The 14,857-nt window shown below is 47.7% G+C and overlaps 1 non-coding gene across 1 annotated transcript; it reads right to left on the reverse strand.

Moving 5' to 3' along the window:
• Positions 1–14,525: 14,525 nt before the first annotated feature.
• trnar-ccg (transfer RNA arginine (anticodon CCG)) lies at positions 14,526–14,598 on the reverse strand. Its single transcript has one exon. It is a non-coding gene; the product is annotated as a tRNA-Arg (tRNA).
• Positions 14,599–14,857: the final 259 nt, after the last annotated feature.

The following is a 14,857-nucleotide window of genomic DNA, read 5'->3' on the forward strand; positions in this document are numbered from 1 at the left end:
GCGATTTATGACACTTATTAACCCTAATCCTATTCCCAGCTAGACATCTATTCAGCTTTGTAAAGGTGCCAATCAACACAAAGGTAAAAAAAAAATCAGGTGATTCCTGCTAATATCACAAGGAGCCCGATCCCATGGTGGGTGAGGCAAGTTATGATAGGTCAGCCAAAAATAGTTCCCCATGGCTGTACCATAGCCCATCGCTCCTAGTTACCGTGTATAATCTGCCCTCTCATGGGCTCTACACAGTCCATTTCATCTCCTGTGCAAACGTTCTCCTTGGATGCTTTGGAATATAATATTCCTGCAGCCATCCATGTGCTCTGTCTGAGTGAGATTGACAATTAGTCCTGAATTATGGACTGTTTGGTGCTGTGGCCTCTGGCCCAGTAAAACCCGAATTAAAAATGTCCCACATGAATTTCAAATAGGGGCTAAACAGCCTGTCTTATATTGTCACAAAAGAAAGAAAGAACTTGCATTTATATAGCGCCTTTCACGACCTCAGGACGCCTCAAAGCGCTTTACAGCCAACGAAGAACTTTCTGTCACTGTTGTAATGTAGGAGACGTGGCAGCCAATTTACGCACAGCAAGCTCCCACAAGCAACAGCATGATAATGACCAAATAATCTGTTTCAGTGATGTTTATCAACATAGTGCCAGGGAATCTTTTACGCCCACCTGAGAGAGCAGACGGGGCCTCGGTTTAACACCTTATCTGATAAGCGGCACCTCCGACAGTGCAGCGCTCCCTCAGCACTGCACTGGAGTGTCAGCCTGGATTTTTGTGCTTAAGTGGGACTCGAACGCAGAACCTTCATGAATTAGAGGTGAGAGTGCTACCCACTGAGCCACGGCTGATGACCGTATCGACCCCGTTCCCTCCCCCAGCCCCTCACCAGCCATGCGATTCAACAAGTTCCAGGAGACTACAGTCACTGGTAGACAACTGCCTAAAATAAGACACCTACCCTTTATATACAGGAAGCCCAGAATGGAGGCAGCTGTAGCAGAGTGTGGTGGTGGGAGTGAGATAGCGAGGCACCAATGGCCAGCCTGGATCTGCTTAGTGCAAGTCATTTATTACGTTGCCATTTGTTAGCAATCAGATCCCTGCAGACACTGGCATTTTCTCACTGCCCTGGGACTATTATTTCTATAAATATAAAGTTGTCATACCTGAGAAGCCAATCATATCACATGGGTGAGGGCCGGGCTGGGGGGGGGGGCGGAGACAGGGAGGTAGATATTCATGAGGTTTGTCGCGGGAGGTGACAAATTGCTGGGCCTAGTTATGATGACTGATTGACTGGGAACGCTTGACGGAGCAGATTCCTTCACACGGACTATGCGTCTGGTTGGAGTCGGCTGGACAGCGCAGGTTAAAGTCATTGCAGGCTGCTTGTTGCCCAACTCGGAAACTAGGCCTCTCACAGAAGGATCTAGAAGGGAAGAGGGAGAGTGGGCGAGGGGCAAGGATAATAATTCAAAATGGAAGAGAGATAGAGAGAGGAAAAACACAAATACATTTTCCAGTACGTCATCCTTGTTTTCAATTCCCTCCATGACCTCGCCCCTCCCTATCTCTGTAACCTCCTCCAGCCGTACAACCCTCTGAGATCTCTGCGCTCCTCCAATTCTGGCCTCTTGCCCATCCCCAACTTCCTTCGCCCCACCATTGGCGGCCGTGCCTTCAGTCCCCTAGGTCCTAAGCTCCGGAATTCCCTGCCTAAACCTCTCCGCCTCTCTCTACCTCTGCTCCTCCTTTAAGACGCTCCTTAAAACCTACCTCTTTGACCAAGCTTTTGGTCACCTGCCGTAACAGCTCCTCATGTGGCTCGGTGTCAAATTTTGTTTGATAATTGGCTCCTGTGCAGCGCCTCGGGACGTTTTACTATGTTAAAGGCGCTATATAAATGCAAGTTGTTGTTGTGCGTTGTCAATTGTCTCGTGGTGATTCAGCCAGCTGCTAAATGCATTAGTTACAGCCCCAATCCTACTCCAGAAACACTTAAGGGATCAGAATGCTGGATGTGTTCCATGAGTGTACTCCCAGTTCACAGATTATCCAGACCAATCAATAATTCCAATCACTAATTGCAGAAGACAATCGCAGCAGGCAGAGCATGCCTGTGTGGAACTTGTACTTCGAATCTCAGAACTTGAGAAAACATTTAATAAAAGAATGATGTTTTGTATGTAGGAGTCCTGTAAACAACACACAGTCATGTATTATTAATGATCTGATTTAAATCCAGACTTTCTTCTGAACGCTGATTCATTTTTCACCCCTCCTCTCCTGAAGGCACCTATTTCTTGATGGAAGACCTGGTTCTACAGCTGCCGGCAGCTCTCCCCAGTGCCTCGTCCAAGTGCCTGCTCTTGTGAGCCCAGGCACTGATTACTGACAGGCTGTTCGACTGTGTGGAGCATCGTAGCAGGACCCATTCACAATCTCACCCATTGTGCTCTCAGCTGTGGCTCAGTGAGGTAGCACTCGGTGCCTCTGAATCAGAAGGTTGTGGGTTCAAGTCCACCTTCCAGCCGCTTTGAGCATAAAAATCTAGGCTGACATGCCCGTGTGGTACCGAAGGAGTGCTGCATTGTCGGAGGTGCAGCCTTTTGGGCGAGGCGTTAAAACCGAGGCCCCATCTGCTCTCTCAGGTGGATGTAAACGATCCCACGGCACTATTTCGGAGAAGAGCAGGGGAGTTATCCCCGGTGTCCTGGCTAATATATATCCCTCAACCAATAGCACTAAATCAGATTATCTGGTCATTATCACATTGCTGTTTGTGGGAGCTTGCTGTGCGCAAATTGGCTGCTGCGTTTCCTACATTGCAACAGTGACTACACTTCAAAAAGTACTTCATTGGCTGGAAAGCGCTTTGGGACGCCCTGAGGTCATGAAAGACGCTATAGAAATGCAAGTCTTTCTTTCTTCGATATCCATGTATGTACACTTCCTACTAGTTAACAATCAAGAACAGGACTGCTGACTAGTTACACCCCTCCCTAGCTCAGTGTCTCTGAGGTCATATGCAGTGGTGGGACCAGGTAACGCAGTGTAGACTGAGTTGGAACTCTCCCGCTCCGTGGACAGCACATTTACCCACTGAGCTACCTTTACGTATTGCAGTGCAACAGAAAGGTTTCACCAATGGTTTGTAGCTCTACAGGGGGGACGGCAGAGTCCAGCAGACTCTCTCGACACAAGGGTTTGAGTCACGGCATCTCGGAGTAAGGTCGCGTTAACGATGATGCGGTGTCACGGTGTGTTGCGTTACCTCTTCATTTTGTGGAGCTCCTTTCGCCGTGTGGCTAGTTCCCAATCTTGGCTTTGGCCGGACCTGATTCCAAGGCAGGCTTCCCTCGTCACAGGGAGACAGCAGCAATGATAGGGCGAGTCACCAAAAAGGCTACTGCATGTCTCCTGCAGGACTTGCTGCATCACCCCCTGGCAAGGGTAGGCCATATCTCGAGGCCTCAGTTAGAAAAGCTACAAAAGAAAGAAAACAGAAGAGAGAACTTGCATTTGTATAGCGCCTTTCATGACCTCAGGAAGTCCCAAAGCGCTTTACAGCCAATGAAGTACTCTTGAAGTCTAATCTCTGTTGTAATGCAGGAAACACAGCAGCCAATTTGCGCACAGCAAGATCCCACAAATGGCAATAGGATAGTGACCAGATAATTTGTTTTAATGATGTTAGTGGAGGGATAAATATTGGCCAGGATGAAATCCTGCTCTTTTTCAAATAGTGCCATGGGATCTTTTACATCCACCCAAGAGGGCCTCTGCTTAACATCTCATTTGAAAGACGGCAGCTACTGAGAGTGCAGCACTCCCTCAGTACTGCACTGGTGTGGCCGCATAGATTTTGTGCTCAAGTCTCATGGCGTGGGACTGTGAACCCACAACATTCTGGCTCAGAGGCGAGGGTGTGCTACCCACTGAGCCACAGCCGACACATCAAGTGCCGGATGTCAGCACTGGGATCAGAACACTTTCCAATTCTCCTTGTTCTTCGCCTAACTCTCCCTAGTCTCTGCTCATCACCTCCCATCCTCCCCCCCCCACCCCGCCCCAGGAGATCCAAAGACTGACAGCGCAGCTACGAAGACACAGGCTTTACTGTTCCAATTGGCGTCATAGTTTTGCACACTCCCATGGATTCCCTGAAGGTGTTGGCGCAGTCCCAGGAACCTCCTGCAAATATTGGCGCATTCTCGGTGACAATCGTGAAAATATTGACACAGTCCTAGATGTGCCATACCTCCGGAAACTAGTTTCTGTCAGTCTGGGAGGGCTGGGCTATGCAAAAGTTGGATCAGTGCGCAGGTTGTGACTGTAAGTGGGTAGTCGTTTCATTATAAGAGGAGTGCAGCGAGAGCCACTTGGCTGCAAAATGGAGTTTTGTTACACCAATGTTCATTATAAGCTGTTTCCACTGCAGTATAGGAAGTAACAAGCCCTTGTCGGTTACATGTACAAGGTAATAGGCCCTGTCAGTTTCAAATGTACGCAGTAACAAGCCCTGTCACTGAGAAGGACACAGTGACTAACACGCCCCATCAATTTCAGTTACACACATTAAGAAAGGAGCTTTGTAACAGTAATATTCCAAGTCTTATCAAATAGAAAGATGGAGCAAGTAGCAAGGCCTTGTCAGTTACAAGCACACATCACCAATAAAAAGCACTTGTTGAGAGGCTGGTCAATTACATTGAAGACTTGACTTACTGCTCAATATCAGACTGCAGACTAATTGTATGAACATCCCCACCAAGAAAAAAGCCCTATTAAATACAAAACATTGTACAGCACAGAATCAGGCCGTCCAGCCCAACTGGTCCGCGCCAGTGTTTATACTCCACACCAGCCTCCTTCCACCCCTCTTCAGCTAGTGTCAGCTGTGGCTCAGTGGGTAGCACTCTCTCGTCTCTGAGTCAGAAGGTTGTGGGTTTAAGTCCCACTCCAGGGACTTAAGCACATAAAGCTAGGCTGACACTCCAGTGCAGTGCTGAGGGAGCGCTGCACTGTCGGAGGTGCTGTCTTTTGGATAAGACATTAAACCGAGGCCCCGTCTGCTCTCTCAGGTGGATGTAAAAGATCCCATAGCACTATTTCGAAGAAGAGCAGGGGAGTTATCCCTGGTGTCCTGGCCAGTATTTATCCCTCAATCAACATAACAAGAACAGATTATCTGGTCATTATCACATTGCTGTTTGTGGGAGCTTGCTGTGCGCAAATTGGCTGCCGTGTTTCCCACATTACAACAGTGACTTCACTCCAAAAAAGTACTTAATTGGCTGTAAAGTGCTTTGAGACGTCCGGCGGTCTTGAAAGGCGCTATATAAATGTAAGTATTTCTTTAACCCTGTCAGCATATCCTTCTATTCCTTTCTCCCTCATTCCACTTAAATGCATCTGGGCAAAACTTCTTTACCCAGAGAGTATACCACACCTACGCCGCGAATATGCAGTCTCCAGAGAATATAACTGTTACACCAGCAAAGATATGCCGATCCAGACCTACTTGAACAACCTCCCAACAACCCGTCTCAAATCTAGAAGGCCATTTTGGACCGTCGCCAAAGCCCTTTAGCGATCTCCCCTCAGCCTTGATGACCGATGGCGAAATGCTTGGAAGAACTGTGACATACGGAATGGATTCCTTGTAGAGGACCCCCACAGTGCAACCTGAAGGATCAAACCTTCCTCGCAAACAGTGGACAACCATCAACCGCTTCAGAACCGGTCACGGTAGATGCTGCCACCTTCTCCATAGATGGAAGATTAAAGCAGCCCCATCATGCGACTGTGGAGCTCCTGATCAGACCCTGGAGCCCACCATTGAGCACTGCCCGCAGAGGAAATTCGCAGGCAGCCTACAGGATATCCACGCTGTTACACCGGGAGCTTTGGCCTGGATATCTGACTTAGATATTGACATCTGATTTGCTTTGCTACTACCATCCAAAAGAAGAAGACCCAGAGAGTGGTTCAAATATGGAACTCGCTACCATAAAGAGTAGTTGAGGCAAATAGCACTGACAGGGTTAGATGAAGAGGGGTGGGAGGAGGCTCGTGTGGAGCATAAACACCACCACGGAGCAGTTGAGCTGAATAGCCGGTTTCTGCGCTGTACGTGTAAATTCCATGTCATGAGAAACACGCAGTACAGGAAACTCTCGATTTACCGGCAAAATTCAGGAGTAGGTTCAGGTAAGTTTTACTTCATATTAGTGGCCGTTCCTGGATCTGCGGCTGTGTAATTGGGGTTCCTGCACTTGTTGCTAAGCAACAGGGACGCTTGGTCTGTGGCCGGGGTTCTTGCACCTGTTGCTAAGCAACAGGGAAGCCTGGATTTGTTGCTGTGTATGGAGCTCTCGTACCTTTTAACTATAACTCTCTGTAATCCGGACTTTTTTGATAAACTGGCACCACGCCGGTCCCGTCGGTGCCGGATAATAAAGAGTTTCCTGTACCAACAAAGGTAGGAATCGCTGGATGGCAATGTAAAAAATAAAGTCTTGTGCTTACACAGCACCTTATGACATCCCTCAGAATGTCCTGAGGTCCTTCCCAGGCTGTGAATTACTGTGGAAGTGGGATGATGGTTGGCACAATGTGGTAGCCATTTCCTGCAAGATCCCACACACAGCAATGAGTTGATCGACCAGTTAACCTGTTTCTGCTGCTGGTTGAGTCATGAAGTTACACCAGCTTCACTCCTGATATCCCATTCCCTCTGCTTTTCCATCGGGGGGTGGGGGGGGGGGGACCATTCTTGAAGTCACCAGGCCCCTTGCCATTTAGAACTCTCTTCTCTAATCCCTCCTCCTCTATGCCGTTTCCCTCTCTCTTTTTTCTATTTAGGACTGAGATGGGGAGAAATCTCTTCACTCAGAGGGTTGTGAATCTTTGGAATTCTCTACCCCAGGGAGCTGTGAATTTTCAGTCGTTGAGTATATTCAAGGCTGAGGTAGATAGACTTTTGGACTCTAGGGGAATCAAGCGATATGGGGATTGGGCAGGAAGGTAGAGTTGAGGTCGAGGATCAGCCATGATCTTATTGAAAAAGCGAAGCAGGCTCGAGGGGCTATATGGCCAACTCCTACTCCTATTTCTTATGTTCTTAAAGTTTCCTAAAGACCTTTCCTTTTTGCCAAGCTTTCAGCCTTAACTTTTTTCCTCTTGCTGAGTGTCCACTGTTCTCTACCAGCTTTTGAAACACTTTGAGGTGTCTCTCTGTAATTGAGGATCGCTACAATCATTTAAATTGTTATTATCATAGGTGGAGCCATTGAAACAAGTTGAAACATTAAGTAATCAAAAAATGACACATGAAGATGACTTAGATGTCCACCCCGCTTATCCATCAGAGTGTTCTGAGGCTAAGATAGATGGAGGCAATGATCCAAAATAATAATGAATGCCTTGCCCTGAACGCCAGGCAAGAACACAGATAAAATGAGCAGAATCGGAGAAACAAGGCTGTCACCCTCAGCATTTGTTGTGGGCCAGGAAGTCTGGAGTACCCCGTGTATTTCTAATCACCGAACCAAAGGAAGGATCCTGCACAGAATTACATCTAATCTACAGCACAGGAACAGGACATTTGGCTCAATTGGACTATACCATTGTTTATGCTCCCAACGACCCTTCTCCCACTTGAATTACGGCCTAGAAATTCACTAGCCTTAGCGCCGCTTTTGAGGCGCTAGAGGGACTAGCGCCAGAGTTATGGCCAGTTGAAAAATTCCCTGGGGCCCTAAAGCGGCGTTGCACCGGTAGTGCTGCGCCGGCACCGATGACGTCATCGGTGTGCGCAGCGTCCCGGTTGCCATGCCGACGGGCCCCAGCGCCGAAATTCAGTTGCGGCCGCCTCGCCCGTGGCAGCCGCAACTAAGACTCTGGCAACAGAGTCCAACACGTGTTTGCGCCGGCGCATTAAAGGCCCCGCGGCGGCCGGCCGCTTTCCCGCCGGCCGCCTGCCCGCAGCTCCCTCCCCGGACTTCTCCCCGCCCCCCCCCGGAACAGATGCAAGCCCGGCACTTGTCCGAGGTGCCGGGCTCATTTTTAAACAGATTTGCGCGGGCCGCGGCCGGGTGCAGGCAGCTCCTCCTTAACGGAAGGAGGAGGCCTGCACTTCCCCAGCCTGCCGCACCGCATCGGGTGCCGCAGCGCCGGAATTGCAGCGCGAAACGGCAGTTAGCGCCGATGTACCGCCGCAAAGACCCTTCAGTAGCGCCGGCAGCCGTTTGGGCGCGGCGCCACTGAATTTTTGGCGCGCGCAGGGGACTTAGCGCCGGCACTAACTTCCGGCGCTAAAGCCCTGGCTAAGCCAAAACCCAATTTCTAGGCCGTCCTCTTTCCATCCTGCTCCGACCTCCCTATATTCACCTCTCCCTGCCCCGACATCCCTCTATTCACCTCTCCCTGCCCCGACATCCCTCTATTCACCTCTCCCTGCCCCGACATCCCTCTACTCACCTCTCCCTGCCCCGACCTCCCTCTATTCACCTCTCCCTGCCCCGACATCCCTCTATTCACTTCTCCCTGCCCCGACATCCCTCTACTCACCTCTCCCTGCCCCGACCTCCCTCTATTCACCTCTCCCTGCCCCGACATCCCCCTATTCACTTCTCCCTGCCCTGACATCCCTCTATTCACTTCTCCCTGCCCCGACATCCCTCTACTCACCTCTCCCTGCCCCGACATCCTCCTATTCACTTCTCCCTGCCCTGACATCCCTCTATTCACCTCTCCCTGCCCCGACATCCCTCTACTCACCTCTCCCTGCTCTGACCTCCCTCTATTCACCTCTCCCTGCCCCGACATCCCTCTATTCACCTCTCCCTGCCCCGACATCCCTCTATTCACCTCTCCCTGCCCCGACATCCCTCTATTCACCTCTCCCTGCCCCGACATCCCTCTACTCACCTCTCCCTGCCCCGACATCCCTCTATTCACCTCTCCCTGCCCCGACATCCCTCTACTCACCTCTCCCTGCTCCGACCTCCCTCTATTCACCTCTCCCTGCTCCGACCTCCCTCTATTCACCTCTCCCTGCCCCGACATCCCTCTATTCATTTCTCCCCAGCCCCATATCCCTCTATTCACTTCTCCCCGGCCCCATATCCCTCTATTCACTTCTCCCCGGCCCCATATCCCTCTATTCATTTCTCCCCAGCCCCATATCCCTCTATTCACTTCTCCCCGGCCCCATATCCCTCTATTCACTTCTCCCCGGCCCCATATCCCTCTATTCACTCCCCCCGGCCCCATATCCCTCTATTCACTCCCCCCGGCCCCATCTCTCTCTCTATTCACTTCTCCCCATCATATCCCTGTATTGGGTTCTCCCCGACCTCATATCCCTTTCCCTCATTTCTTCACATTCTTGCTCTTGAGAGGATTCAGAGGTGAGCAACAAAGAGGCTTCTGGGTATTTGGAATTCAGTTAAGAAAGAATAGCCAAGACTTGCGTTTATAAAGCACGTTATGACAAACTCATAAAAGTCCCAATTTGTTTTCTCAAGTAGATCCATTTAAACATGGCACGGTCCCGCAAACAGCAATGAGCTGACTAACTAGAGTTCTGCTGCTTTTGGTAGCAATGGTTGGGGGACTAATACTGGTTACTGGGACACTGGAAAAACTCTCCGCAGTTCTTGAAATAATTCCGTAGGATTAACATCTACAGAACAGGCAGACGGGGATTTGGTTCACGGGAGGATGAGACCTCTGACAGTGCAGCCCTCCCTCAATACTGCGCTGAAGTGTCAGTTTAGGTGTTGTGCTCAAATCCTGGAGTGGGGAGTTTCAAACCATGACCTTCGGAGGGAAAACTGATACCAACTGAGGAAAGCGGACGCTTATGAGAAAAGGTTAAGGAAATTGGACTTATTTCTCTTCGGAACAGAGGAGATCATCCCATCCATCAACCTTCTCAATATATCTCCCAATCTGTTCCCTCTCCATGAACACAAAGGGACAATTTTCTCTGTTTGCTCCCAAGTGGTGACGTTACAAATGCTTGATGTAAAAATAGTGAGCAGCTGTCAAGATGGGGGATTTTGGTGTGTTAATTAGTTACTGTGCGCAACATAGGAGCAGGAGCCGATCATTCAGTCCCTCGAGCCTGTTACATAAGAACATAAGAAGTAGGAGCAGGAGAAGGCCATACGGCCCCTCGGGCCTGCTCCGCCATTCAATAGGATCATGGCTGATCCGAATCTAGACTCACGTCCACTTCCCTGCCCTCTCCCCGTAACCCCTAATTCCCTTATCAGCTAGGAAACTGTCTATCTCCGTTATAAATTTATTTAATGTTGCAGCTTCCACAGCTCTCTAGGGTAGCAAATTCCATAGATTTACTACCCTCTGAGTGAAGAAGTTTCTCCTCATCTCAGTTTTGAAAGGGCAGCCCCTTATTCTAAGATTATGCCCCCTAGTTCTAGTCTCACCCATCAGTGGAAACATCCTCACCGCATCCACCCGATCAAGCCCCCTCACAATCTTACATGTTTCGATAAGATCGCCTCTCATTCTTCTGAACTCCAATGAGTAGAGTCCCAACCTACTCAACCTTTCCTCATACGTCAACCCCCTCATCCCCGGAATCAACCAAGTGAACCTTCTCTGAACCGCCTCGAGAGCAAGTATATCTTTTCTTAAATATGGAAACCAAAACTGCACACAGTATTCCAGGTGTGGCCTCACCAATACCCTGTATAACTGCAGCAAGACTTCCCTGCTTTTATACTCCACCCCCCTTGCAATAAAAGCCAAGATTCCATTGGCCTTCTTGATCACCTGCTGCACCTGCATACTAACTTTTTGTGTTTCATGCATCAGGACCCCCAGATCCCTTTGTACTGTAGCACTTTGCAGTTTCTCTCCATTTAGATAATAACTTGCTCTTTGATTTTTTCTGCCAAAGTGCATAACCTCACATTTTCCAACATTATATTGCATCTGCCAAACCTCTGCCCACTCACTTAGCCTGTCTATGTCCTTTTGCAGGTTGTTTATGTCCTCCTCACTCACTGCTTTCCCTCCCATCTTTGCATCGTCGGCAAACTTGGATATGTTGCACTCAGTCCCTTCCTCCAAATCGTTAATATAGATTGTAAAGAGTTGGGGTCCCAGCACTGACCCCTGCGGAACACCACTAGTTACTGATTGCCAGCCCGAGAACGAACCATTTATCCCAACTCTTTGTTTTCTGTTAGATAGCCAATCTTCCACCCATGCCAGTATATTACCCCTAATCCCATGATTTTTTATCTTGATCAGTAATCTTTTGTGTGGAACCTTGTCAAATGCCTTTTGGAAGTCCAAATACACTACATCCACTGGTTCCCCTTTATCCACCCTGTATGTTACATCCTCAAAGAATTCGAGCAAATTTGTCAAACATGACTTCCCCTTCATAAAACCATGCTGACTCGGTCCTATTAAATTATGTTTATCCAAATGCTCCGTTACTGTTTCCTTGATAATGGACTCCAACATTTTGCCAACCACAGATGTTAAGATAACTGGTCTATAGTTTCCAGCTTTTTGTCTACTTCCCTTCAATGTTCTTCCATTCAATGAGATCATGGCTGATCTGTTTCCAAACTCCATCCACCCACCTTGGCTCCACATCCCTTAATACCCTTGGCTAGCAAAAATCTATCAATCTCCAATTTAAAATTATTGGCCCAGAAATTCAGGTCGGGGGCTTCCCGCGGGTGTAAGCCCCCGACCTGCACTTACCTTACACGCTGGCAGTTGAGCTGTGGGCCCCCGTGGAATTCCAATCCGGGGCCTGGCCCAGCTGCCGGCGTGCAGTGCTTGCGTGTCCCAGGGGCGTAGTTAGTTCGATGCATCCCCTGGGATCATGTGAGCCATGGGCAGCCAATCGGAGGAGGGAAAAGCCCATTCATAAGATTGACAGGAAGACCTGTCAAAACTTATGAATACTACGGCCCCAAAATAGCAGTAAACCTTCAAATACATTAAAAAAAACATCACACATTTTAAATAAACTATAAATTACATTAAATAACTATTTTAAACAATAATTTAAATTTTTGAAAAAAATAATTTTATATTCTAACGGGGCTAAAAATAAACTTGCCTTGCTTTAAAGTATTTAAAAATAATAACCCTGTGGAAAAAATGTTTTAATTTTAATTAATTGACCACTTACCTTGTAAAAAGCAGGCCTTACGCCTGCTTTTTACATTTCTAAATACTGCAGGCTTATGATCCCAGGAAAACATGCCAAAAAAAACCTAAGTTCAAAGCGCATGCGCAGCCTCTCCTGCGTGCGCGTTCGACCTCTGAACCCCTTCGTTCAGAGGATCGGAAGTGCCGGTTTCCCGTGCATGCGCAGTGCATGCAGAAAACCGGCACTTCCATTCGGCCTACGGGTGAGTACCCCGTGCGTACTCACCCGTGGAGACCCGAATTTCTGGGCCAAATTAATTGAGCTAGCGTCTACTGCTTTTTGTGGGAGAGAGTTCCACCCTTTGTGTGAAGAAGTGTTTCCTAACTTCTCTCCTGAATGGCCTGGCTCTGATTTTAAGGTTATGTCCCCTTGTACTGGACTCCCCCACCAGCGGAAAAAGTTGTTCTTTTTCTATCCTAGCAATTCCTTTCAAAATCCTAAAAACTTCAATCAAATCACCCCTTAACCTTCTATATTCCAGGGAATACAAGCCTAGTATAAACCAGAAAGTGCAAGTTATAATATTTACTTCAATGTCAAATCATGTACAGAAAGTGAAATAAAGAGAGGGGAAGAATGATGGGATGAAGAGAGAGAGATAAACGAGACAGAAACAGTATAAAAAATGTTTTAATTTAATGAAAAAAGATCTCCAACAATAATTAAAATCTGAAGGAATGAGGCTCCACACTTGTAAAAGTAAATTTTCAGGGCCAGAGAGGTTGTTTGGTAGTAATTAAGACTTATCACACCGTTAAAAATTCACTTACACCTGAATGCACCATCCTTAACTTTTTCTGCCATGTTTAGTGGGTATCTAGTGGGTAAGTAACCCAACTTCATGCCCTTCATGTACTTGAATGCCGAGTCTCTTGGCGAGGTACCAGTGTAGCGAAGATTATGGCGGGGCAGGGCAGATCGGACAGCAACTTCCTGATTTCTGCCTTTAACTGCGTATGTGCAGATGCTGGAAGCTGCTGTCTGATTTACTCTATAATAACGGTGAGCGCTGAGCGCCTCTCCGTTATTCTGAATGCAAAATCTGGGCCATTGTAGACAAATTCTTCCTATACAGATGTAGCCTCCTAACATTTAACAGGGTGAAGCCCGCTTTTAATTGACTTGAACGGGAGAATTTTTCCCTCAGATGCCTCTCAGAATATCTTGACTGAATTAATTGAGCGTTAGGATTTTTTTTCTTTTGCAACCTGCTCAATTGAAGCCTCGTAAAACAGGAAATTGTTGCATAATCAAAACAACAGTTTTTTTTTTTAAGAATTCACTTTAAAGTTTTAACCATCTGTAGTTAATGAATTTGAATAAACTATTAGTCCTTTAAACATGGATGTGTTAAGAGGCAATAATGGTTATTCATTTTGTAACAGTTCACACATATATAACATCATTCCTCAAACATTTCAATCTCTGCTGAGAGACAATCATGAGACAGATGGGAATGAGAAAGAATATTTGGCCCTCTCTAGCTAATCTATCCAGAACGCACCTGCAGTGATTCTCCCCGTCCCGCTTCAGCTATTTGTCTGATTTATGATAAAAATGGACTTTGTGACAAGATGTCGGAGGACTTGAACCTAAACCCACATCTAACCTCATTCTGCCTTGAGCCCCATGTGCTGAGTCACCTCATCCCAGCTGGGGCAACAATTGTGCCGCTGCATTTGGCTTCAGTATCCATCTCCACCATAGGGACGGGAGTGGGCCCTTCAGCCCCTCGATGCTGTTCCGCTATTACATGGTTGTAACACTATCATGGTAAACGTGACTGAATCTCATCGAAACGTATAAAATTCTGACAGGGCTCGACAGACTGGATGCAGGGAGGATGTTTCCCCTGGCTGAGGGGTCTAGAACGAGGGGCCACAGTCTCAGGATACGGGGTATTTAGGACTGGATGAGGAGAAATTTCTTCACTGAGAGGGTGGTGAACCTATGGAATTCTCTACCACAGAAGGCTGTGGAGGTCAAGTCACTGAATATATTTAAGAAGGAGATAGATAGATTTCTAGACACAAAAGGCATCAAGGGGTATGGGGAGAGAGCGGGAATATGGTATTGAGATGGAGGATCAGCCATGATCATATTGAATGGTGGAGCAGGCTCGAAGGGCTGAATGGCCTACTCCTGCTCCTATTTTTCTATGTTTCTATCTCCATTTGACTGAATCTAAAAGTTGACCAAATTTTACATAGAAACATAGAAGATAGCAGCAGGCCATTCGGCCCCTCGAGCCTGCTCCGCCATTCAATGCGATTATGGCTGATCATAAAATTTGCTTCACCCCAGATGGGACTTGAACCCACAATCCCTGGCTCCGGAAACCAGTGCCTTATCCATTAGGCCACTAGGGCTGTACTATTGTGCTTCCCGAGGACAAAAGACTGGTTGCCGTGAGGACTTTGCAAAATAAACTGTTTGACTTGTAAGCTGCAAAAGCTGCCAATTGTCTTTCAACAGATATGGAAAACAAGCTTATTGAAGAGAAGGTGGGAACAGACTATTGACTGTGAAATCAGTGCAATAACAGAAACATCTTCAGACTATGGAATGTACCACGCCTTGAAGGCCCACAGTTGCCTAACGGACTAGTGATAAGAGGGTCTGGGAAAC

The sequence above is a fragment of the Somniosus microcephalus genome, chromosome 14 (genome assembly GCF_052327205.1).
Source record: "Somniosus microcephalus isolate GS21.2 chromosome 14, FLI_Smic_1.0, whole genome shotgun sequence".
Lineage (NCBI taxonomy): Eukaryota > Metazoa > Chordata > Chondrichthyes > Squaliformes > Somniosidae > Somniosus > Somniosus microcephalus.